Source organism: Onychomys torridus, chromosome 3 (assembly GCF_903995425.1).
Source record: "Onychomys torridus chromosome 3, mOncTor1.1, whole genome shotgun sequence".
NCBI classification, from domain to species: domain Eukaryota; kingdom Metazoa; phylum Chordata; class Mammalia; order Rodentia; family Cricetidae; genus Onychomys; species Onychomys torridus.
The window spans coordinates 78901172-78928622 of NC_050445.1; the positions used below are offsets into that span (position 1 = coordinate 78901172).

The window sequence follows — 27451 nt, forward strand, 5'->3', positions numbered from 1 at the left end:
AGGCCCTGTGCTTGTTGCTGCAGTCTCTGTGAGCTCGTATGTGCCTTGCTCAGTTGATTCAAAGGGTTCTGATCTCCTGATGTCCTCCATCCCTTCTGGCTCTTTACACTTTTTCCAGCTCCACTTCTGTGGGGTCCCTGAGCTCTGAGAAGAGGGATTTGATGAAGAGATCTCATTTAGGGATGTGTGTTCCAGTGTCTCACCCTCCCCTGCCTAATGTCTAACTGTTACCCATTGAACTTTAGAAAAAGGAAGTCATTGGGAAATCTGGCATAAAAGAATCCATGGAGTGCAGGAGATGTAAGCAAAATCAAAGTGGGTTGATGCACAAGCAATAGGATTTTCATGGAAGGCTTGTTGGTAATCCTAGCAAAACAAAGCATTTCTGGCACATCGTCAACCTAAAGGGTAATGGTGGGGGTGATCATGATATTTAGCATTTCTTGAGCGTCTCTGGTATATCAGACACAGTGGCAAGCCCCTTACACATATTATCTTTTTTGCCACTCTGTATATAAACCATACACTGAAAGGTTAACTCTGGCTCATCTCTGCCCCTGGTCAGTTCCTGACTGCCTTCCTCTATGCTAATAACTCTTGCAAATGTTTGTTCCATTCTTCTTAAGTTCTAGGACTCTTGATACATGTAAGGAAGAAGGCACTGACTGAAAAACTACTCAGTATGTATAGTAGACATGAACAACAAGAGTGATCTTTACTCTCCTTAGTTCCCTGAACAAAAACTTTGTTTCCTTTTGGTCTCTCTAGCCTATCACATTCTCAACATTACACCAGCTCTGTTTGGCAAAGGGAATTTCCCAGAATGCATCTCTTCTTTGCTCTTCCCCTCAGATGCCAGGATCTTGCATAATAGCGTTTGCTCACACATGTTTAATTTGCTATGTAGCCTGCACCATTGACACATATTTTCACGTCTCCACAAAAGCTACTGTGCCTCCAGTCTCTGATTAGAGAGCTGCGAACAAAGCCTTTTGCATCTACTGCCCCCTGGTTTATCTCTCACTTCCACTTCCTTAAATACTGCTATTTTTTTTTTTTATCTGTGAATCCTCAAGTACTCTCACTTTCTTGGCTGGAGATTTTACCTGTATTTGTCTTTCCTGTCATGAATAGCACTCAGCAGACACTGGAATGTTGCAAAAGCCTCCTTGTTTCCTCAACTACTTTCAGGATGCAGTTTTCTTATCCACAATCCACCAAGGGTCCTAACATGACTCTCTGTGTGTCGTGGGTGCTCACCCTTGTATGTTAGTGTGAAGGCCAGAGGTCAGTGTTGGCTGTCTCCCTCTATTACTATATATTGGTTTTTTGAGACGGTTTCTCTGTGTAGCTTTGCGCCTTTCCTGGAACTCACTCTGTAGACCAGGCTGGCCTCGAATGCACAGAGATCGGCCTGCCTCTGCCTCCGAGTGCTGGGATTAAAGTTGCGCACCACCAATGCACAGCTCCTTCTATATTTTTTGACAAAGAGTTTCTCATTGAACTTGGATTGATTCAGCCAGGCTGACCAGTAAGTTCCTGGGATCCACCTATCTTACCCCTTGGTGCCAGAATTCTAGGCATGCACCACCACACCCAACTTTTATGTGGGTGTTGGAGATCAGATCCCAGGTCTTCATGTTTGCAGAAGACTTTACTGAGATATGCTTCAAGCCCCTCAGCTTATCTCCTTAGAAATAACCCCTCTCTCTCAAGGTGAACCACAGGCACAGAGTCTGCTGGGCAGATTACAGCAAGAGCCATCCTTTTTTATAGCTGCCCCTTTACCCTAGCCACAGCCCTCTGAGTACCCTGCCGTTTAGAGACTGCATCTTTGGATCTAGACTACACATTTCTCAGCTTCACCAATACAGAAAATTGCAGCTCAGGACTGTTTTATGGGCTGATCGAATACCATATGTTCATGTTTCTTTGAAATTCTGCAACAGACACATCAAAGTCTACATTCTCAGGGCCCATGCTGGTTTGTCAGGGCAAGAGGCCTTCTCCCTTGTGTCTGCCTGCTGCAGCCTTGAACATGCCTTCAGGTAGCAGTTTCACAGTTTTAAGCCTGCTCAGGAAAATATTAGGCACTCATTTAATATGAAAGTGGTAAATTTTTTTAAATTGTAGTTTAAGGGAAGTTTTTGAAAACCATACCTATTAATTTTTCTCTACTAAATCAAATGCTGGTCAAAGACTTCTTCTGCACATTGATAAAAGGAGACATGATAACAGACCTGTCGAAGTCCATGTGGCCATGGCACCAGCTCCTTACTCTTCAAATTCCACCAGGATTTTAATTTTTCTCATCATTACTTCTCTGATGTCACATTTTAAAGTCCCAAGGTTGCCTAGGTCCAGAGAATATAGGTTGCTTTCAAATGGTATTCTATTTTCCATTTAAAAAAATATTCATGTCTTTCAAAACAATCATTCTCCTGCCCCCTAGGGTTGTGTGTGTGTGTGTGTGTGTGTGTGTGTGTGTGTGTGTGTGTGACATAGACAGAGAGACAGAACAGGAGCACATGCTGAAGGGTGAGTATGAAAGTCCAAGGACACACTCAGGAGTGAGTTCCTCCCTCCAAGGTCTTCAGACAGGTCTGTCCCGTTGTTGTTCTGTCTGACAACATGCTCCAGGCTTGCTGCCCCTCAAGCATCTCTCCAGCCCTACCACACCCACTGTCTCTCTCATGGTAGGGTTCTGGAATTACAGACACAAGCCACTGGAGCTGTTGGTGGGGCAAATGGTCTTCCTCTTCACCACCACAGGCTTCTGGATTGATGGGAATTGCCTTGACTCCGCAGATGAATGTCAAGCCCGGATCAGAGCAGTACTTGTTCTTGCGGGTCACATGCTGACACGGCTGAGTGTGGCCTAGGCATGCTTGATGGTGGTCTGCATGGTAAGAAATGACTGATCTTCACTGAGCGGATCTGCCTTTCAGGACCACTCCAACCCCTTTGCTGTGGGTGGCTGGCTCCACTCCCACAGTCTTGTGTTGAAGGAGCCAACTGTAGGGAAGAGTTGCAAGCCTTCAGGTTATGGGGCTCGGTGCTGTACATCTGCTTACTCCTCATGGTCAGGAAACTGGAGTAGTTCCACACCGCCAACCATTGCAGATGTGCAGACATGGCAGTGGTTCCTGTCACTATGGTGCCCAGAGTCCAATTCCTCTTTATCTTTAATTCTGAATACATAAGCTGACAAGGAAATAAATCCTCACTTAGAGTAACTTAATTTAGAAAATCATTCAAAGTTAGAAATATTTTAATTGGGCTGGACAGAAGGCTCAGTCATGAAGAACACCTAGTGCTTGTGCGGACATTCCTAGTTTGGCTTCAGCACTGATGTCCTGCAGCTCACGATGATCTGCAAATCTAGTGGATCTCAAACCTTCTGCCCTCTGTGAGCTCCTGCACACACACACAATGCACATAAGCTCATGTATACGCACATACACAACTTTTAAAAATCTCCTTTAAAATATTTTTATTGACTTAGAACAAGTCTACCTCCTAGCAAAGATTGGGTACTCAAGTTGTATAGAAAGCAGAAATGATAAACAGTTTGAGTGGACACACAAAATGACATGTATGAAGAGAGACATGTGTCAAGGTGGTAAAAGACAGTGAGAGACGGATGGGAAAGGGACAAGGGTAAGAAAAACTAAGAACTAGAAATTGGAGAGCAGTGGCATGCCTGGTGTTGGTAATTTAAATGACATTTTGTCTCAGCCCTATCAACAGTACAAGGATCACTTTGTCAGAATTTCTAGATAACAGAGTTTGAAATGAGACTGTAGATCAGTACCTTGTAAAATCAGCATAAAGCCAGAAGTAGAATTCTTTGCTAATGGCTTAAACAAGGAAGAAAAATTTTAAAAGCATTTGTTTTTTAATATGTGTGTGTGTGTGTGTGTGTGAGAGAGAGAGAGAGACAGACAGACAGACAGACAGACAGAGAGACAGAGAGAGAGAGACAGAGAGAGAGACAGAGAGAGAGACAGAGACGGAGAGACTGAGGAAGTAAGGAGCTACAGATACAAGTACTGTGAGTCACTTAATGTGTGTGCTGGGAATTTATCTCAGTCCTCTGGAAAAGAAATATGTGCTCTTAACCACTAAGCCATCTCCAGCCCAGAATTTGAATCTTAAAGGGCAATTTCAAAATGAGTATGTTACTCACATGGATGGCCTTGCTCTGTTGATTTACATACAGATGTTTTCCTGAAAAACACTAGCAAATCTTACTGCTACCAAACCAATCAGCTAGATTTTTTCTAAAAATCTTTGCTATATTCTATTTAAAAAATAAACATAATTATGTGATGTCAATGTAGCTAGTAGAGTGAAAGTGAGGTGTGGGATTAGATATCAAATGGTTATTTTATATTGTCTCTTTGGGGAGTATTAGAGAACTCTGGTAAAGTCACAAGCCCTGGGGAACAGTCCAGGAAATGTCCAAGAGGGAAAAGCAATTCAGAGATTTGAAATCTATCAACAGTCATTAATTCTGCATCCACTTCAGTGGCTCAGGCTGTTCTAACATTCACTTTGTTTAGATGTACATTTATCTTGTCAGTATACAGAAATGTAAAACATTCACCTTTTCAAAATATAAAGGTCATACTAAATGGCTTGAGAAATTTAAGAGCACTGGAATGACTCAAGATCTTTGCCTATTCATTGAAATATTAGCTTTAAAATTACATATAGCAAGATAGAAACACTCGAGAAAGAAAACATGAGAAAGAAAATAAAGTGCTCAATTAAGCTTTATGGTACTCAGTGAGTACTTAATTAAGTAATCTTTATCTTTACTGTTCACCATGCACCCTTAACAGGGAAATGAAGAAGTGTTGAATCTGTGGAATTTGTCCCATGTCTATGTATTTTCCAAAATATATAAGGGTAAAGTAGTTGATAATACCTTTGTTCTTAAAGGGTGTAAAATATCTGGCCTCTGTATTTATCATTTTTTTAACTTTACTTTTTATAGGGTTCAGTTTTAGGGCCCTGATAGATGTTACTTAAGAGTAAAATGAGCCATAATCTTGTGAATACAACTCGTTGCCTCTTTACTCATCAAGGCTTCTGCAAAGCACATCTAGGTAGCAAGAAAGAGTCAGGGTTCTTTTGTCTTGAATGGTTTGACCTGCTATGAGCTATTGACATACTTAATGAAATTATCTGTATTTATCAAGTTCAAAAATGTCTTGCCACATTGAAAGCAATTTAGTTATCCATCAGGCATACACTCTTAAGACATAGCAGATGGACACAATGGGAAAATCAATTTCTGTTTACTGCAATATAAAAATACATTAATTATTATTTCTCTGATTAAAAAGTGCAAAAATACTTTGTATGCTGTTTTATCAGACTAGGTACCTCCTCTTGTCAGCAGCTGCTGACTTGGAGATAAATTTACTGTGCTTATACTTGGATTTTTAGACTTTCATCTTCTGAACACAACCCAGAAAGAAAGAACGAGCCATTGACCAGCAGTTCTTTTCTCACTCCTCAAAACCAACAAAAAGAACAACAAATGGAAAAACTACAGTGACAAGCAACGGATTGTTCCTTGGGGCATGGAAATACAGCTATGTGTGTTCTGAATAGAAGACAATCTCTTTACCATTTTCTTGTTACTCATGAAACTGTAAGATAGATCTGAGAAAGGGATACATGTACACATATCCACACACACATTTATATAAACACACAAACCAGAAGAGGAACGGCATTTGCAGCACTACACTACACTTATTAGGCAGCTGTTGATGATTTTGTTTTTCTCCCTCAAGTCTTCTGTATTAAAAAGTACCATACAGTGCTCAATTTGGTAACACATATGCTAAAACCAAAATGACACACAGATTAGCATGGCCAGTGGCATGCAAATTCATGAAGAATTCCATATTTTGCACCAACTCTGACAAAGGCTCCCTGACAAAAACAACTGTGACTTGGGAAAGTCTCCCCGAAGCCCTCACATTTTGTAGTAGGTGGTAAAGCCAAAGCCTCTTCCTCAGAGCCTCTGGCATCTCCAGAGCGTCAAAGTCACACCATTAATAAGTTCTCTGAGTAACTTCTGTATTTGGACCTGAACGCTTGTTGTTATTATTTAAAATAAATATTAGTACATTAGAATTCCAACAAAAATATAATGTCTGACTCAGTTTATTAAAAAAAAAAAAAACAACTATAGCAGACTAGGAATTCAACATGGATGAATGTGCAAATAAGTGCCTTAAGTGCATTTGGGTATACTGTGTAAAGCTTTAGGGGCTAATTGATATGTGTGAGAAAGAATATTTAGTTTTCAAATTGGTATGTGCTAAACACTATGTATGTGTTAGAAATAGAAGCACATTTGAATCCTCGCTTAAAATGATTGTGACCTGGGTAAGTTTACCTTCACCTGTGGCAATAGAAGTAATCATTCTTCTCTGCACAGTTGTCTAAGGATCAAGTGAGATCGGAACCATTCAGCTTACACCTGATGATTTGCTATAGGGTTTCTACAAGTATTTGCCTTCCTGCCCCTGTCATTGTTACAGTTCTTGTGAAGAGAGGGGGAGAAGGAGCTGCAGAGAGTTGGTGGGGAAGGATGAAAAGGAGGAGTGAGGAAGAGGAGGAGAAAGAAGGGAGGCAGAAATGGGGAGGGTTGGAAATGCAGTTCATGGGGGAGTGCTTGCCTCGCAGGCATGGGAGGGTCTGGATTTGTTCAGCACTGATGAAAAGACCCATTATGTTTTAAGAGCAGATCATATGTCTACATCTCTGTTACAGATTTTAGATCCATCATATAACATAATTCTCATGATAACCCTAAGTAGGTGTTACTCCAAATTCGAAGATAATGAAACAGAACTAAAGAGATTCACTCTCTTACTCAAGAGCCAATCACTTACTCACTATAGAATTTGGTCCTTTAATCTCCAGTTATAGCTAGGAGTATCTGATACCAATTTTAGAATATAGAAACTTCTACAAGACTTACAAAACATATCATGTTTGGCTATGGATGAAAGAATAAAATAAAGTATGGAACTCATCGTGGGGTTGGGAGGAAGCGTGGGTTAAATGCTTTCAGTGCCTGACCACACTCTGTTAATGCCTTAAGCCAGACCAGTGGGGAGCAGACTGATGCCCTTCCAGGGATCCTTGGACAGAGGAAACTTAGAAGGCTTGGCATCCATTGTGGTTCATAGGACACTGAGCTGCTCGGGAGAATGTAATACAAGAACTTTAAAGATATGCTCACTCAGAAAACTTTTGCAGTGATTTGCAGATTATTGGTAAATGTGTGTATCTTATACACAAATGGTAGTAGTTATTGGTTATCCCCTATTGGAAAATATAAACCACTTCTGTCATAATATTTCAAATGGTCATTCAGAAAGCAATATGAATACCAGAGTATTTCTGAGAATTGAATTGAATTGTAAATTTATATATGAAATATTACAGTATACATACTAATGGGGTAACATGTGATGCATTGATACATAGGAATATTGTGTAAGACTTAAATTAAGTTAAATGTGCCTGTCTTCCTCAAACATCTGTCATTTCTTTGTGTTGAAAACATTCTTTCCTTACAGTTTTTGAAATGTACAATACATTATCTGCAGTCGCCAACTCCACAATTGCACCCCAGAGCTTCATGCTCCTATCTGACTGTAACACAGTAACCACAGTTCAACCTTCTTCATCCTCTTCTCCCTACTCTTCCCAGCTTCTGGCACCGCCACTCTACTCTGTTTCTCTGGATCAACCTTTTCAGATTCTTCATCTCAGTGAGATTGTGTGCTACTTGGTTCTGCCCATGGCTCATTGTCTTATGTATTGCAAGTGTCAGGACTTGATCCTTTTGTGTGACTTGATCCTAATGTGTGTATGTATCACATTCTCTTGTTGACCCACTGATGTCTGTGTACACTCACTACCAGACGCTTGCTGTGGATATCACTCTATATAAATAAAATGCTGATTGGCCAGTAGCCAGGCAGGAAGTATACGCGAGACAGCAGAGAAAAGAATTCTGGGAAGTGGAAGGCTGAGGTGGAGAGACCTGCCAGCAGCTGCCATGACAAGTGAGATGTAAAGTACCAGTAAGCCACAAGCCACGTAGCAACTTATAGATTAATAGAAATGGGTTAATTTAAGATAGAAGAAGATAACAAGAAGCCTGCCACTGCCATACAGTTTATAAGTAATATAAGCATCTGAGTGATTATTTTATATGTGGGTTGTGGGACTGTGGGGGCTTGGTGGGACCTGGAGAGAAGCTCTCCATCAACAGACCCTTCCTTCCCCTCTTCTCTGAGAACTTTTCTTTATAATCTTTCAATATTCTTGAACTGTTTACCTTTCTTGTTCCCATTTGTGACTCTGTACAAGTCATCACATCTTCCTCTAAGATCTCTATATTTTGTCAATTATTTTATTGATACAGTTATTATACTAAACTGAGATTCACTTCCACTAATCATCTGGTCCTAGCACATAGTAGGTATTCAAAAATCAATTGAATATTGATACCACTGAAAATAGAGACTGCGTATAATAACCTGACTTTTGGTGATAACTGTCTCTGTACTTAGCTTGGAGTGTGTGCACAGTGTGTTTTGAATGGATGAATGAATACAAAAGACACAGAGTTGTCATGGTTTTCTAATTTACCAGAGATTAAAACATTCCTAGACCACAATTGTCATTTTAAACAATATTTAAGGGAGATAAAAGGTAAAATGTGTCATAAAATTGATGGGTGTGGCACAAATTTATAAAATGCTTTAAAGTTTAGAATGAGATGTATTCCACACCACTCATAACAACAAACCCCCCTCATAGGAAGAGTGCACCCCCACAGTGACATTGCTATGGGTACACTAAGAAGCAACAAACCCCCCTCATAGGAAGAGGTGCACCCCACAGTGACATTGTTACAGGTACAATCAAAAACAACAAACCCATCCTCAGAGGAGGAATGTACCCCCACAATAATATTGTTAAATGTACAATCAAAAGCAAGACTCCATGACTCCTGCCTTATTACACTTTTCAACAAAAGAGTCAGAGAAGTGTTTATCATATAGAAGAAACTTAAATAATTGGATTTACTAAAGAAGTGCATTACATAGATGGCCCCAGACATAAACATTTTAAAATCTAGTAATTCAAGAGGTTCACGGGCCCTTGGCAGATTGTAGGAATGACTGAAATAGGGAGAAATGTGGGGTTGTGCTCTTCCTCAAAACAACAGACATCTTCTGTAACCATGAAGAGCACAGCTGTTGCCAATATTTGAGAGACAAGACAAGTAGGAACTACCAAGCAGTCGAGGTGAGCACTTAGGGGAGGTGTAGTCACCAGAGAAGACAGGAAGAAGGTGGCTGCAAGCAAAGAACGCTGAGATGTGGAGCTGTTGGTGATGTAGAGGCAGTAGCCACAGTCTGGCAAGTGATTGCAACCAGCACAAGGGAAGCGCATGAAAGGGACAGCAGCTGTGAAGCTGACTGAAGTGCTGGAGACAGGCTGAGGCTCACTTTGTGGAGGTGAGTAGATGGCAGAGGCAGGTGCCTGCAGAGCCACAGGGGCCTCACAGTTGGAAGTTATCCTCACCAACAGGGTCAAATGATATAATGAAGGTTTCCTTGTCACCCAATAGGAAATGTATGGCCAACTAATATTTTAATGGTAAAAAAGTTAAAACTCAGGTTTCATTTTCAAAATACATTCCTTAAGTGGTTTGTTTGTTTGTTTGTGTGTTTTAATGGACTCTGGGTTCTCCCTTCTCTCCCTCCTCCTTTCCTTTTTGTCTGTTTTGATTGATTTGAGAGTCTCTGTGTTGTCCTCACTGCCCTTCAACTCTTTCTGGGCCTGCCACAGTGTCTGCCACTGTTCTCAATTTAGCCTCTGTATTTTAGAACAGCTTTAAGTTTGTTAAAATCCTGAACAGAACATTCAGGTTTCCATATGCTTCATCCCACCACACCCTCCACCCCTTCCCTTTTTACTAGCATCTCAGTCTCTGAGGTAAATTTGTTACAGTTGATGAATCAATACTAAGGGGATGTTGTTTACTAATATTAATTATATTAATAATACCTGTAGTCTATTTCATAATGTCCTCTGGGAATTATTTGGTTCTTGTGGATTTTAACACTTCGCTGTGCCATGTGTCCATTACAATGTGTACTGGATAGTTCCACAGGCTTAACAAATTCCCTGTGTTTCCTTAACCCCTCTTCTTTCCAATCAATGACTGTGTTACTGACACTATGGTTCCACCTTTTCAAGAATGCCACATAGTTGGGGTCATATACAGTGTGGAGCACCCTTCCCTTTTTTGTTTGCTTCTACTTAGCAGTGGGCACCCACAGGTTTCCTGTGTCTTGTCATAATTTGATTGCTTATTTCTATTCATCTCAGCATAATGTTCGAGTCTGAGTCTAACCACAGGTTTTTAGTCCAATCTCCTATTACATTCTGGATTCCTGCCAGTTTTGAGCAACTGTATGTAAGTGTTATAAACCATGTACAAGTTTTGTATAGATATAAGTTTTCAACTCATTTGGACAAATATGTGTCCATAAAGATGTGTGACCATAAAGACTGGATTATATGATTAGATTCTGTGTGACTGTGAGACATCCCCTACCCAGGGTTGTACAACATTGGAAGGATGGGGTTCCTATGACTCTGACCTCTCCCACTGTTTGCTGGTGTCAGCCTTTGTATTTTAGACATTGTAAATGCACTGGCACCAAGGTCAGACTTTAAATTTAATTTTGTCACCTCTACAAGAGAGGACCCCTTAAAAGTAGATTTAAATAGAAGAAAATATTCTTGGTAGGCAATTCTTCATATGCGCAGCATCATAATTTTGGTGTAAATACTGAAAACAAATCAGACAAACAATGTCTTGTACTTTGTAGAGATGTTAATTATGTCAGTGCCCTGCTCAGATAACATGATGGCCACACTATTCTCTGGAGGTCTGTGGAGAGTGCTAAACAGGACAACTCAGGACACAGCTATACAGGCATACAGATAAGTCAGGCATGTGTATCTACATGCTCAGCGTGTGCCTATGACCTCAGTCAGAAGTGTTCAAAGAGAAGAACAGGGCAAAGGAAGTACAGAAACTGTCAAATATCTGTACATGTTATGTTAAGCAGATTCCATTTCTGTGTCTGTAGATTGCTAAAGAAAGCTTCCCTGTTCTCAAAGATAAACACAAAAACTGTCTCACTAATACTCTAGTATTTGAGGTGAAGATTATATGGATTACTATCTATAAGAAGGCTTAACATATTGCCTGACATATGATAACTATTTAATATTGAGTTGGCTACCCAGTGGGAAACTGGAAGTCAGGAAGGTCTGATGTTTGAAGTGGTGACATTTGAGCAAGCTGGCTAGCTCTCCTGGGGACCCAGACAAAGTGAAACAGAAGAAAGTCATGGCTATGTCTGAAAAGGCCAAGAAGAGGAATGCTATACTGCAATAGGACATTATACTACAAGAAAGGAATGAAGAGATACACAGCTTTTGTGATCCTGGCAGATGCCAGGAGCCAAAAGCCTAGAGTGGTCCCTTTACCCAGATCTCTGCCAAATGCTCTCTCTCCTTTTCTCTCTGAACTCCTCCCGCCATTATAGAGTCAGCCATTAGTAAGATTATGTGATGTTGATGAGTTCTTTCAGTTTCTCCATCTGTGGCTTTGAATCACACCTGTCTGGGAAGTACCTGGGTATCTTAACTGCAGTACAAGCAGGGAATATTCACATGTGCTCATTATTCTAAAGAGATGTGGCAGATTTAGGTCTAGATATAGCAGGTCAGGAGAGTTATGACATTGTGAGATCACCCATTCAAAACTAAAAATGAGATGCTAAATAACATAAAGGGTGGAAGAAAGAAACTATTCAACTTCAACTTAAGGTGAACATGTGTATGTACTACCAGAAAAAAAGTTAATTTTCAAAACTTGTTTCGTTACTTTTCATATAAAAGCAAGTCAGTTCTTTTTACAGAGTAACCCCACTCAGCTATTGATATTCAATAAACTGAAATAATTTTATTTTAAAATATAAAATATACTAATGAGCCCTAATATAAATTCAATATTTTCATTCTCACATCAAATTTTATATTTATTGTCTTTTATATTTATTGTGGTTTTGGAATTTTATTTAAAAGCATTTCATTGTTGGACACTTTATAGATAGATTCCCTGAGTACCTTGTATTTTTATGAATCTGTTTCTTTAAGTTGAACTGAAATTTTTGTATTTCTTTAATGATGTTGGTTTCCTATCATGCATAGAGTTTTAGGTTCATAAAAAGTTGAGATATTCTGCCAAAATAATGAATCATTGTTTTCTTGGATTTTTCTGTAAGGAGAATACATCTTTATGTTTTAGAACATAGTGAATTTCTCATTGGGCTCTAGGTTCAAACCCAGATCCACAGGAAATTAGGTAGGGGTAGGCAGTAAAGAGGAAGCGAAGGAGAAAGCAGACAGGCACAGAGGTAGTATGTTGTGTTAAGTCTGGAATTACAAGAATTGTAGGTATAATTTTGACACTAATAATATCCTCTCTTAACATTCTAGGCTCTAGTTTTTAAAACTCTTTCATGGACATTATTCTTACCAGGCCAGTCACGGCTGTTATCAAGATTAGAGTAGCAGCACTACTTTCTGGGAGAGACATGAGGGTCAATCATCTCACACTATTTTAAGTAACGAGTGAGATGATATGTGTTCTGCTCACAGCACAGGGCCCAGTGTGTTGGTTATTTTCAGTGGTACCATGTTGCAAGGATACTGCATTGTAAGTACTTCAAAGGATTCAGTCAAATCTGACTCTTGAAGTGGAACACACATCAACGTCAAGGTGCTGGGATGGATATGATTCTGTCAGTTATTGGAAACCTGCAGAAATATCTTGAGTTTCCTTAAGTGCATTAATCATATTATGATACTCTCTAGAAAAAGGAGGTCATAATTCGCTAATGTGGGGATTTGAGCAGCATGGTACATGCTTAATAATACAGTGTTTGCTGGTGTCTCAAACTCCTAGTCTCAGAAAAACACCTCTGGCCAGTCAATATTGCCAACAATGCCCCATTCATATAGTCTTTACTATGTTCTAGACCAGGAAACCTCGCCAGATCCTCATGACAAATCTATGAAACAGACACTATCATTACCCCCTGCTGTACAGATTAGGAAACTGAGGCATGGGTAGATTATAACATATCTAAGTCACCTCAGTTTCTTAAGAGACGGAGCCCAACTCTACTCCCTTCACCCCTGCACATTTACCATTCACAAGGAAGGACTTTAGAAGAACTGAAACCATGCCCCACCTACAATCTTTTTTGAGACCTATACCACATTCTTTTAATACACTCAAAGATTTGTTAAGTAGTTTAAAAGGGAATTTCTCATTTGTTTTTGTGCCCTGAATGGTAGAAATCAAGGGAATAATCCTTGTATAACACAGCATTAGAAGTATACATTCTTTACAGAAGTAGGCTGCACGAAAAATTCAGCTCACACACACTTGAATAAATGGAAGGCCATAAAAACTAATCCTTATTCTGCACAAAATCAATATTTGACACCAGAAAATTTCCCAGCCACAGGAAGGAGCTAAGCTAACAGAACATTGTCCTGCAAAATAATGGGTTGGCTTCAACACCAAATGACTTGTGCAATGTCTGGTGCATGGAACCACAAAAACATCCCTGGAGATGACCCTGATGCCAGTATTCCCCTACCACTACACATTACTGAACTGGTTACTTTATTCTCTTCTTATCATATTTGTCTTTATTCAAAGTTGCATAGTTCAACAATCAGAGCATAGAGTGTCAATTCCTCCTAATCTGACAATAGCCTGAATATATTACTGCCCCACCAAGAATGAATAAATGAGTGGTGAATGAATGGCCATGGAGAGAGAGAAGCCAGAGCACTGTGGTGACCTTAGTTCATATCCAATCTTCAGTTTGGAAATAATATCTCTATCTCCTTTTAAATATAGACCACTTCTCTCTTGAGAGAGTGGACATCCCCATTCTAATTCAACACTGTGGATGTCTGTTCTCACTGCAATAAGTTGCTTAAACTATGAAGCAACACACATTCATATATAAAGACCAAGAAGGTCACAAAGAGTGGGCACTTATTATTCACACACATGCACACATGCACACACACACACACACACACACACACACACACACACACTCACACACTAGAACACTTCCAAATCTCAGGTAGGAATTAGAGCAGTGGAGATAGTTTGGCTATCTGCTGGTGCACTCATTCCTATGGTACCTCTGTAGGAGGGCCATCAGCCAAGGATAGCAGAGTTAAGTCACAAGACCAAAGTGGGCAGAAAGAGTTGATTTCTACAGTCTTACGTTAACTCACCATTAAGTGGCTGTTTCCTAGCCACACCACATGTTCTTCGGCCTACTCCTACATTTGCTGAGCCTCCCAGGTTGTTAAACAGCATGCTAAAGGATTCCTCTCTGTAAGACACTGTTCTTTGTGGACCACTGGTTCACAATATAAAGCTTTTCCCAACTTACTTACCCCCAAACTCCTCAGTTTTTTATTTTAGAGATGTGCCAGATCAGTAGTTTTCAGGTGAGGATGGGTATCTATTTATCAATGGATATGTAAATATGCGTACATAAACCACATTTAGAATATTGTTTAAAATAGGAAGCATAGGACATGGATATTTTCTGCCAAAGTTCCGGTTTTTAACTTGGGAAACTTTTTTTTTAATTAAGAAAATTTTTTCATTCATTTTACACACCAATCAAAGATCTCCTTCTTCCCTCCTCTCTCCCTCCTCCCACCCATCCCCCCCCACTAAGGCCTCCCATGGGGAGGCACATCCAGCAGAGGCAAGTCCAAGCCCTTTCTCCTGCCTCAAGTCTGCACGAGGTGTCCCATGATAGGTAGTGGGCTCCAAAAAGCCCCCTCATGCACCAGGCATGGATTCTGATTCTACTGTGATGGGGCTTACCAAGCAAATCAAGCTACACAATTGTTTTGCCATGCAGAGGGCCTAGCCCAGTCCTATGCAGGCTCCATAGCCATGAATCCAAGTTTCATGAGTTCCCACTAGTTTGGTTTGGGCATCTCTGTAGGTTTCCCCATTATGATCTTGATGCACTTGCTCATAGAATTCCTCTTCTCTCTCCCTGACTTGACTCCTGGAGCTCTGCCTGGTGTTTGGCTGTGGATTTCTGTATCTGCTTCCATCAGTCATTGAAGAAAAGCCCTGTGATGATAGTTAGGATATTCACTGATCTGATCTCTGGGATAAGCCAGTTCAGTTCAGGCACTCTCTCCACTATTTCTAATAGTCAAAGCTGGGGTCATCCTTGGGGATTCCTGGCAACTTCTGTCTATCTCCCTCCATCATGGTATCTCTCTCATTACTTTGCCACTCCATCCCTGTTCCAGCTCAACCATCCCATTCCCTTATGTTCTCATCCCCCATCCCTTAACCTCCATTGCCCACCCCTTATCCCCAGTTCACTCATGGAAATCAGTATGATGGTTTCTCAGAAAATTGGGAATCAAACTTCCTCAAGACCCAGCTATACCACTCTTGGGCATATACCCAAGGAATGCTAAATCATACCACAGAGACACACGCTCAACTATGTTCATAGCAGCATTGTTTGTAATAGCCAGAATCTGGAAACAACCTAGATGCCCCTCAACTGAAGAATGGATAAAGAAAATGTGGTACATATACCCAATGGAGTACTTCTCAGCAGAGAAAAACAATGACATCATGAAATTTGCAGGCAAATGGATGGAACTAGAAAATATCATCCTGAGTAAGGTAACCCAGACTCAGAAGGCAAACATGGTATGTACCCATTCATAAGTGGATACTAGAAGTAAAGCAAAGGATAACCAGACAACAACCCACAACTCCAGAGAAGCTAGCTAACAAGGAAGACCCAAAGAGGGATGCATGGATTGTCCTGGGAAAGTGAAATAGATGGGAAACTCTTTTTGCCATATCTCCTTTCTTTGAAAAACTATTCGGACTCCTTTGTGGTCCATTTGAATGTGAGTTTGCCTGATGAAAGTGTTGGCCAAGGATTGGCATGTTTCACTGATTTCATATGTAGCCCCTCCTTACATAGAGTAGCTCACTCTATCTAAAGTTTCCCTGGCTGTAGTGATTATAAATGAGAAATGTTAATAATTTCAGTGTCATCACCACAAAATTCTATGCTATATTTCAGTGTGTAGATAGTGTCTTCCTCGAAAGAGCCATGGTCTTTGTAGAATCTATCATTTTGATGACAAATTTCTTGTAACTGTTTGTCTGCCATGCACATAAGATAACCAAAATGACTGGTCCTTGCAAGACACAACCAACTGTGTGCTTCCAGTAAATGGGGCACAGTTGATTGCTTTGACCTAATGTTAAGCAAAGTAGTCAACAACTGAGATGAGTTTAGTAGCTGCTTCTGTTGAAATCACAGTCACAGCAAAGCTATTTCAGGATTAGCATGATTAGAAGGCCTAAAATAAGAGGAAATTGTTGACATCTCATGTAAAGATTGGAACTTTGGGGAAAGTACGCACAGATTTCTAGTATGTGTGAATATGTGATGAACTTGCTTGAGATGACATCATTCATAGGGCTACCTTGGTGTGTGCCCACTTTGGGCACCAGAACTTGAGTTCAGAGATTTAAAACCTTTTGGGTCTAGCTTGATAATAGCACAGTCCTTTTCTGGTGCATGATGACACCAGAAAAATGGGCTGGCATATCCTATCTTAATCTAGAGTCATTCTAAGTTGTTTGCATTGATGTTCCCTGATACACATGTCCATGAATAATGGGTACACTAACTCCTTCAACCCCTATGATCTGAGATCTCAGTTTTATGTGTTCATCCAGGGCCTATTGATTGCCTAGAAGATGCCCAACTCATTTCTATGCAAATGTGAGTTGAGGATTTCCCTTACAGGAAAACATTCAAGGGAATGTATTTAAGAATGCCAGAATAAAAGTATTTTACTTTTCCCTCTTACATTTCATTTAATTAATTTGTATGAGTATGTATATGCATGAGTATGCATGTGGTATGATGTATGTGTGGGTGTGCATGTGTGATGGTGTACAAGTCAGAGGACAATTAGTGGGAACTGGTTCTCCCCTTCCACTATGTGGGTCTTTTAAAGGATCAATGTTGAGTCATAAGTCTTGGTATCAAGTGTTTTATCCAGTGAACTATCTTGCCAATCTATAAAAAGCACTTAAAATTCAATTTTCCCTGTTCATTCAAAATTATCATAAATATCAAGTGGGTAAAGGTTTTTGCCATCAAGCCTGACCACCTGATTTGGTCCCTGAGAGACATGGTAAAGGAGAGAGCCGGTTCCCATTAGCTGTCCTCCTAGCTCCACACATGGATCATGCCAAGGAAGTGCACAGATACTATCCTCGCACCCTAATAAACAAACAGATAGTGTGTAACAATGTTACTTTCCATAACTACAGAAAAAGGTAGGGGAAATATACATAACATGTTTAAATTCAAAAGAAATTCAAAGAAACATGAGTTTCCAATAGATCTTTAAACATATCAGCATTCAAACAAGAACTTATAAGAGAGAAGAAACATGGAGTAGAAATTGGCAGGGTGCCAGGCAGTGGTGGTGCACGCCTTTAATCCCAGCACTTGGGAGGCAGAGCCAGGTGGATCTCTGTGAGTTCAAGGCCAGCCTGGTCTCCAGAGCAAGATCCGGGAGACACCAAAACTAACCAGAGAAACCTTTTCTCAAAAATTAATTAATTAATTGATTGATTGATTAAAAAAGAAATTGACAGGGCTTAGAAAATAAACAAAAGAGGAAAACACTGAAGATATGAAAGCATATCTAAAACCACAGAAGGAGCATAAGCATCCATTTGAAAAATCAAGGAACAGGTCTTGTGAATGTGTTTGTTGGGGAGGATAACATGGAGAAGAGGCCATACACACAGATAAGGCATACCTTGCACATGCACAGATGATATTTCCAAAGGAAAAAATGCAATTTTTGAAGGAAACATTCCTGAAATTTAAATGTTAGCTAGATTTTGGTTTCTGTATTTAAAAGAGAAACATTGGGTTTCAGAAAATGCAATAGAAAATAATATCAAGGTGTATCTTAGTAAAAGACAGTAATTTCCTAAAACAGAGTGTTTAAAAAAAAAATAATCAGCTTACAAGGTACCAGGAATCAATGTCAGATAAATCTTGGGTGTTTTTGGTACAGCACTGAAGACAGGGTGTGGAATAGTGTCTCTTCCATGTTAATGTAAAGTAAGTTTAATCTGAACATTTCTGTGCAGGTAAATAATTTTGCAATTATTTACATATGGAGTACCTATGGAGTTTATATATATATATATATATATATATGTAACAGAGATAGTCTCAGGAAGACATTTTGTTATAGATCCATTCTTGTTAATATCTTACTGAATATTATAATCCAGCTAGCCAAAAGATGAGATAATATTGGGAATCAAGGTGGAAATTGCCTAGAAGCATTGTACCTCTTGAAATTTTAAAAATTTCAATGAACAATTCTGACCTGAGAGATACCATGTGTGTTCAAGATGCCGGAAACGTTTCCGCGGCCAAATGACTGGATGACTGAGATGGACGCTGGAGCCACAGCAGATGGCTAGGTGACTCGGGGCCTTCAAATCCCAACAAGGAATTTAGAACTTTCCCAAGAGCACCAGGAAGCCAGTGTTTCCCAAGTGGGAGTTTTTTGTATTTCCTGAGACAGTTAGAGATGAGGCTTTCTGCTGAGAATGACTGGGGAAAACATGGTTTCGGACAAGAAAAGGGAGATTTTAATCCAGCAGCTCCCAGGAGAAACACTTCTTGTTACCTGCAAATCAAGATGTAGAACTCTCGGCTCTTTCTCCAGCACCATAACTGTCTGCATGCCCACCATGATAATAATGGACTAAACCTCTGAAACTGTAAGCCACCCAAATTAAATATTTTTCTTTACAAGAGTTGCTGTGTCTCATAGCAATAGATACACTAACTAAAACAGCATCCAAACATATACCATGCATTGTATATGCTATTAATTTAAACACACACACACACACACACACACGCACACACACACACACACACACACTCACACACACTCACTCACTCACTCACTCACTCACTCACTTTCTCACTCACTCCCAGATTCAATTGTCTTTCAGTATCCATGGGACTGGGGGTTGATTCCAGGGACCCTTGTCAATACCAAACATACACAGCTATTCAAGACATTTGTGTAAAGTACTATATATATTTTTTCGATATAGTCTAAACATACTCTCTTTTTTAAATCACTTATTCATTGTTTATCATGCCTAGTACAATGTAAATAGCTTATATAACACCTTATTTGAGAAATAATGACATCTGTTCATCTTAGTACAGATGCAATTATTTCCAGACTATGTTTGATCATTGGCTACTTGAACCCCTGGATGCAGAAACCATGGGGGGTGGCAGGGGTGGGGGCAGTAAAAAGTCTGCAATGAAGGCACTCCACACAAAGTGAACTACTTCAGAATTACAGAGCAGACTTTATTTCTCATTAAGCATTTATTTGAAGCAGCAGCTAGCTGAGCAATACAATAATACTAGTTAATATTTTAATGGGTCTAAATCCATGGGCCAATGAAGCATTTATCTGTAGTGAGACATATAACTACAAAGTGTCGCTTCTCCCTGCTGCCTGTAATTATTTATGGATGTGAGTTTGGGTCTCTTTTTTTCCTGTAGAGTAAATGTTCTTAAATATTGCCATAAAGCCCATGGGTGAGTTATAAGTGTCCTACTGATAGACCAAGAATGGATTCAGTATTGGAAATCCTTGCTTAAGTCTTTCCCAGTGGCTCTTTCTTTCTAAATTTTGGCTTCCACTTATGACTGAAAGCCCAGTACAGAGAGCCAATCAAATGAGTTGTTAATAATCACAAAATTTGTAAACCATACTGATGCATCTAATTGTTCTGACTGCAACTCTATCCTGGAACAGAGTGGAAATGTGAAATGTCCTGTATAAGCAAAAAGTGGTGCATGTCTTTAATCCCAGCACTCAGGAGGCAGAGGCAGGTGGATCTCATTGAGTTCAAGGCCAGCCCAATCTACAGAATGAGTTCCTGGACAGCCAGGGCTACAAAGAAAAGCCCTGTCTCAAATTACAAAAACAAAAACAAAAAGGGTAAATTACGTAGGCCATTTTTTAACTCCATAAATGTCCTTATAAAGACTTTTGAAAGTCCCCACTCTAGTGAAACACAGGTACACAGCATTCTCATGTAACTGAAGGACAATGGACCTGAAGAATCCTTTCCTACCAACACTGCCCTGTCTCCACACATCACCTCCTACAGAAGGAGAGGCAGAAGTGGCAGCTCACATTCTTTCAATGGAACTACAGGCCATGAGTATAACTCTATGGTTTCCCAATGCCCACATCACAAATTAATTTCTAATGACCTCAAATTATTTTTGACTGAATAATCTTAGTATTCAAACACATTGGTGAGGGAGAAGTCACCAGATCTTAAGGAAGTCCTCCTGAGATTTATGACAGATGAGTGTAAGCTGAACAGAGGACTTGGTCACTTATTTGAAAAATATTAATGGGATCTTTTATTGCAGATACTCTTTTAGCATTGGGGATATTACCATAAGCCAAAAAGATTAGACTCTAGCCTTGCTTTCTTTATCGGTGGGAATTAAGAAAGACAACCTGAGTAGACAAAACAGGCTGAGAAGGAAATCAGAGATACACCACCCTTTACAATAGCCACAAATGTTATAAAATACCTTGGGGTTACTCTAACTAAGCATGTGAAGGACCTATATGACAAGAACTTTAAGTCCCTGAAAAAAGAAATTGAAGAAGATGTCAGAAAATGGAAAGATCTCCCATGCTCATGGATAGGCAGGATTAACATAGTAAAAATGGCGATCTTACCAAAAGCAATCTACAGATTCAACACAATCCCCATCAAATTACCAACACAATTCTTCACAGATCTGGAAAGAATAATACTCAACTTCATATGGAAAAACAAAAAACCCAGGATAGCCAAAACAATCCTGTACAATAAAACAACCTCTGGAGGCATCACAATCCCTGACCTCAAGCTCTACTATAGAGCTACTGTAATAAAAACAGCTTGGTACTGGCATAAAAACCGACATGTGGACCAATGGAATCAAATTGAAGACCCTGATATTAACCCGCACACCTATGAACATATAGTTTTTGACAAAGAAGCCAAAAATGTACAATGGAAAAAAGAAAGCATCTTCAACAAATGGTGCTGGCATAACTGGATGTCAATGTGTAGAAGGCTGCAAATAGATCCATATCTGTCACTGTGCACAAAACTTAAATCCAAGTGGATCAAAGACCTCAACATAAATCCAGCTACTCTGAACCTGATAGAAGAGAAAGTAGGAAGTAGTCTTGAACGCATTGGCACCAGAGATCACTTTCTAAATATAACACCAGTAGCACAGACACTGAGAGACACAACCAATCAATGGGACCTGTTGAAACTGAGAAGCTTTTGTAGAGCAAAGGACACAGTCAACAAGACAAAGCGACAGCCTACAGAATGGGAAAAGGTCTTCACCAACCCCACATCTGACAGAGAGCTGATATCCAGAATATATAAAGAACTCAAGAAATTAGACATCAAAATGCCCAACAGTCCAATTAAGAAATGGGCTATAGAACTAAACAGAGAATTCTCCACAGAGGAAGTTCAAATGGCTGAAAGATATTTAAGGAATTGCTCAACATCCCTAATTATCTGGGAAATGCAAATCAAAACGACACTGAGATACCACCTTACACCTGTCAGAATGGCTAAGATCAAAAGCACAGAAGACAGCTTATGCTGGAGAGGATGTGGAGCAAGGGGAACTCTCCTCCACTGCTGGTGGGAATGAATGCAAGCTTGTACAGCCACTTTGGAAATCCATATGGCGCTTCCTTAGAAAATTGGGAATCCATCTCCCCCAAGACCCAGCTATATCACGCTTGGGCATATACCCAAAGTATGCTCAATCATACCACAAGGGCATTTGCTCAAATATGTTCATATCAGAATTGTTTGTAATAGCCAGAACCTGGAAACAACCTAGATGCCCTTCAACTGAAGAATGGATAAAGAAAATATGGTACATATACACAATGGAGTACTACTCAGCAGAGAAAAACAATGACATCATGAGGTTTGCAGGCAAATGGATGGATCTAGAAAAAATCATCCTGAGTGAGGTAACCCAGACTCAGAAGGACAAACATGGTATGTACTCACTCATAGGATGATACTAGATGTAAAACAAAGATGACTAGACTGCTACACACCTCCAGGGAGGCAACAGAGAAAAAGGGACCCTAGGAAAGACCCAACGATCACCCAATGACAGAGAAATGGATGAGATCTACATGAACAACCTGGATGACAGTGGGAGTAATGAAGGGCAAGATTTGAGGGAAAGAAAGCTTAGGGGAGCAGGAGATCCCAGCTGGATCAAGAACAGAAAGGGAGAATGAGGAATAACAGACCATGATAAATGAAGACCACATGAGACCAGGAATTGGCAGAGTGCTAAAGACGTCCCCAGAAATCCACAATGATATATCCTCTGTAGTCTGCTGGCAATGGTTGAGGGAAAGCCTGATCTGACCTAGTCTGGTGATCAGATGACTAAACACCCTAACAGTCGTCTTGGAACTCTCATCCAATAACTGATGGAAGTGGATGCAGAGATCCTCAACCAGGCCCCAGGTGGAGCTCCAGGTGTCCAACTGTCGAGAAAGAGGAGGGTCTGTAAGAGCATGAATTGTTGAATCCAAGATCGCAAAAAGCACAGGGACAAATAGCCAAACAAATGGAAGCACATGAATTATGAACCAAAGGCTGTGGAGCCCCTAGCTGGATCAGGCCCTCTGGATAAGTGAGACCATTGAATAGCTTGATCTGTTTGGGAGGCATGCAGTCTGTGGGACCAGGATCTGTCCTTAGTGCATGAGCTGGCTGTTTGAAACCTTGGGCTTACACAGGGACACTTTGCTCAGCCTGGAAGGAGGTAACAGGATCTGCCTGTTCTGAATCCACCAGGTTTAAATGAATCCCCAGGGGTGCCTTGATCCTGGAGGACATGGGAATGAAGGGGAGGAGCTGAGGGGAAGGTGGGGGTGGGGGCGGGAGGGGGGAGGACAGGGGAACCCATGGCTGATGTATAAAATTTAAAACACATAATAATAAAGAAAAAAATTATTTATTAAAAAAAGAAAGAAAGAAAGACAACATGTGCAAACCTGGAAAGAAAGTCTAAACTTTACAGAATGTGTACCTGCCAGGGGCCAGCTTCCACTGTCATTCAGGTTCTGAGACAGAGAAGGTGTGCTGGCACAAGGAAAAAGCCTGACCACCATATGGATTGTACTCAAGTAGCCCCAAATAGCTTGAGCCCTCTTTATACTTTGTTTTTTCTACCAGGCTTATATGATCAATTTTATTATTGACTCTTAATTTTGACTTTTAAGAAATACATCTTAATCATTATAAAAGCCCCCATTGTTCCTCATTATGCTTCCCCAAATACACTTCCCACTCCCTACATAACCTTACTCTAGACATTCTTGCAGGCTTGACTAAATATCAGCCAGACACTTCCTGCTCTGGCAGCACTCATGTCAGCTGGCAGCTACTGTGGCTACACAGTTAAAAAGTAACAGACATGGGTACAATGCTTTAAGGACAACCATATTCAAACCGAAACAATTCTTTCATGTCTGCAAGATACACTTTTATATAGTTCCCTTTTGTATAAGAGGTTTCCATGCCTCAGTCTCTCTCTATCTGTACAGGGCAGACTGTGATAAAGCCTCTTTTCCCGTCCCACTGTCCCAAACTTCTTCCGCCAGTATAAGCTCCTGTGTTTGGTAAGGATGATCTGTCCATCCCAGGTTTTGCATTGCGTTTTTTTCCTCTTGGAGCATACCAGATCCTACCATTGATTCTATATGTGTGGTATTCAGGGAACTTACTCTCAACAGTTGGCACTATGTATATTCCTGAGGCTTTTTCTCTATTCTGTGTATGCATGCCTTACCCATTCCAGAACTGTGAGACATGGTTAATGTTACAAATGTTGTTTTCTCATATGTACCTAACTATCTCTATTGAGTAACAAAGTTCCCAGAATTAGGAGTTGTAGTTAGTAATTCCAGATAATAAATTTGAGGAGTGTGTAGTGGGTAGCTGTTCCAGCTTTGACCTTGAAACACTGCCCCTAAAGTGACAGCAGGTAACTGCCATGCCTGACTATGACCTGCCCCTCTGGCTTGGCTGAGAGAGAGCCCCTTAAGATTCAAGGTGCGTAAGTGCTGGGCCCTTCTGGATACCTTGTGGCCCTGGGAGCTGGATGGGAGACCAAGCCAGAGTTCTCTGCTGGATGGTACCTCATCTCTTCCGGATCCTGTAACCAACCCCTATTGGCTTGTAAGTTACCATAGAAATAAACGTCTCTTGATTACCAGATAAATTACATGAAGTTGCTTCATTAAATACAGTTACAGGAGCATTAGCCCTCTGCTGATTCTAAGGAGGAAAATATTCAAGAAAGAACAGAATTTCCAGGGAAAATTATAGTATGTTGCATGTGTGACTAACAAAGTGAAACTAAAAACCATCCAAAGACTCAATAACATAATGAGAGAACAAAGAGCCTGCAAACTGCATGAATTTTGCAAATTCCTATGCTGTCCTGTGGTTTACTGGTCCTTGCCAAGTAAGAATCTATTTCCATGGTGCCTTGCCCCCAGGAAATTGGTTGGACAGATCATATGCTGCTCCAAAACTAGGCTGCATGGTTTCTGATACTTACTACTGGCATCTGGGGTCCAAGATGGAGCCACTTTCTGTAACTGCATGTCTTACATGAAAGGTTAATCATTATAACAGCCATAAGGAGTCCAGTGATTTCCCCATATCCTGTATCTTACCTCAAAACATCATGTGAGGGTGGGGACTTTGTGGTTGTGGTATTTTTTTCTTAGTTTTGGTTCTTTATTGCCTGTTATTCCTTAAAACCTATTATGGTCGAACAAGCTATCACTACCTTCAGACCTTCATCCATGGTCATGAGGTCATAGGATTTGAAGCATTCTAAAATGTTCTTCTCAAATACATTTTTTAGACTTCAAGTAATTAATCTATAAAATGCATTTCTATTATTATGGCTCCACTTGAGAGTTTTCACCTGGCAGGGACTAGAACCAGGTCACACACCATGAACTGTTCTTCAACATCAAGGTTCCAACAGGAGCCTAGGGTCTCTTTGGTTAGGTAAAAGGTACTTACAAACAAAAGAAGCAAAACAAAATTCAGCTAGCTCACTTTTTCCTTAATCAAGAAACCCCCCTCTCTGTTCCACCATAGATGGGAATCAACAGGTTCTCATCCAGGGCTGTTCTGTCTGTTTAGTATGTGTGTTCCAAAACTATGAGTACCAAAACAAATACTTTTAATGCTCAATTATGTTAAATAGCTCCATTTGAATTTTTTCCCTGAAATAAATCTAAATAAACATTGATTAAACAGGACAAAGTATATTAGTAATGTGTTGTCTGAGTGTGTGATTTAGGGAATTAAAATCACTGCCAAGAGAGCAAATACATATTACAAGTTACAGTGCATCATGTGCGCCAAACTGAATTATTAGCAAATCACTGGATGACTGCAACCACAAAGGGCAATCTGATTCCCTGAGAATCTGAAATCCTCTTACGAGGCATAACAGGGGGATACGACTGCGGATACATGCTTATTGGGTTTGCATAAAATGAAACAAAAGTGTTTCAGATTCCTTCTGTGTGTACAAATGTAGAAGTCAAATTATTCAATTTTTCCCAAGATAATGATTGGTATGAGCCATGTAGAGTCTATCCTCAAGTAAATGTCAATCAAAGAAGTTGAATATGAAGTAAATGTACAGTAACTCTGTCACAAAGAAAAGTAGAGGTTCCGAGAGGAATGTAAGAATTATAAGGGAGAAAATGTTTGAGTAGGAAATGGAAACTACAGACCTGCTTCCTAGGATTGGATTGGGGCTTAAATTGGTTAGGAACTAGACAAGAAAAAGAAGAGAAGCCAAGATTGGAAAAAGAAGTTACTTAAATAAATGGCACAGTCATGCCCTCCAAAGAAGGATCCCTTCCATCTGGCTGAAGAGTATGATCAACAGAAGCATGAAGTAAGCGAGGGACTAGTCAGGGCTAAAGGAAGTGGAAAGTCAGGGTTTGTGATTGGGAGCAGAGGAGGGGAGGGGTATATTTGCTACTGAGAGTGGGGGAGGAGGACTAGAGGGAAGGGGAGGAGAAGAGGATGAGAAAGCTCCCAATTGGAAAATAAACTTGAGAGGCCATCAAATTTACCAAAGCATGTCAAACATGATCTGCTAATGTCATGTCTAAGCACGTCAGCCATTCCATCTCACCAGATGTCAGTATTTCATTCACTGCAAAGCCATCCTGTATGAGTGGGGTGGTTATTGCTGCGGTACTCTTGGTTTGGTTTGGCTGGGCTTTTTGTTGTGGTGGTGGTTCTCCATGAAAGGAAGTGATTGGCTTAAGTAGCTTTGACAAAGAATTCACTAGGGGAGAGGTAAATGTGCCTCTAGTTACAAACAGCTTAGACACCCAACATCCGCATGGTGCATGAATCTAAAGGGAACCCCACCCAGGGCATGGAGAACCTCAGTGGTCATCATCAATGGGTTTGGGATATTGTGTCTCTGAAAACTGAAAATGCTCCATATTTTGTATGCTTCCTATTGTGTAACCCCCACACTGCCCCACAGATTTCAGTAAATCTGAAGGAAAGACTTTTTTCCTGTCTAGTGTGAGATACATACATGTTCAACGATAAAGAACTCAGAATGCAGCATAGGACCAAATTGTAAAGGATTTTAAAGTTCAAGTCTGGAATTAAGTTCAATGTGACATCAGAATTCCCTCTAACTTAAAAGACCAAGAGGAGGGGTAGGGACTAGTGAATAAGAATTACTAGTTTAAACTAAAACCCAAACTCAAGTCCCACTTCACTGTATCTAGATCCCTACCGGACATCCCATTGGGTCTTTCTCAGATACTTTAAACTTGACTGTGAAATGTATCACTTTCCTTCAAAATGTACTTGTCCTTTATTTCCTATTTTGTTAGAGGACATCGTTTCCTAGCTAGGAATCTGGAGGTAGCCTATCTGCATTCGCCTTGGTGAACATAACCAGACAGTGGCAGCAGTGTGTTATCTCCCTGCTGCTCA

General features: G+C 40.3%; 1 protein-coding gene and 1 pseudogene across 7 annotated transcripts in view; one reads left to right on the forward strand and one right to left on the reverse strand.

The window, feature by feature from the left end:
• The window catches only part of Magi2 (membrane associated guanylate kinase, WW and PDZ domain containing 2), a 1436700-nt gene that overhangs the window by 983718 nt on the left and 425531 nt on the right, over nucleotides 1–27451 (forward strand). The window lies entirely within an intron of this gene.
• LOC118579459 lies at nucleotides 2925–3135 on the reverse strand (annotated as a pseudogene).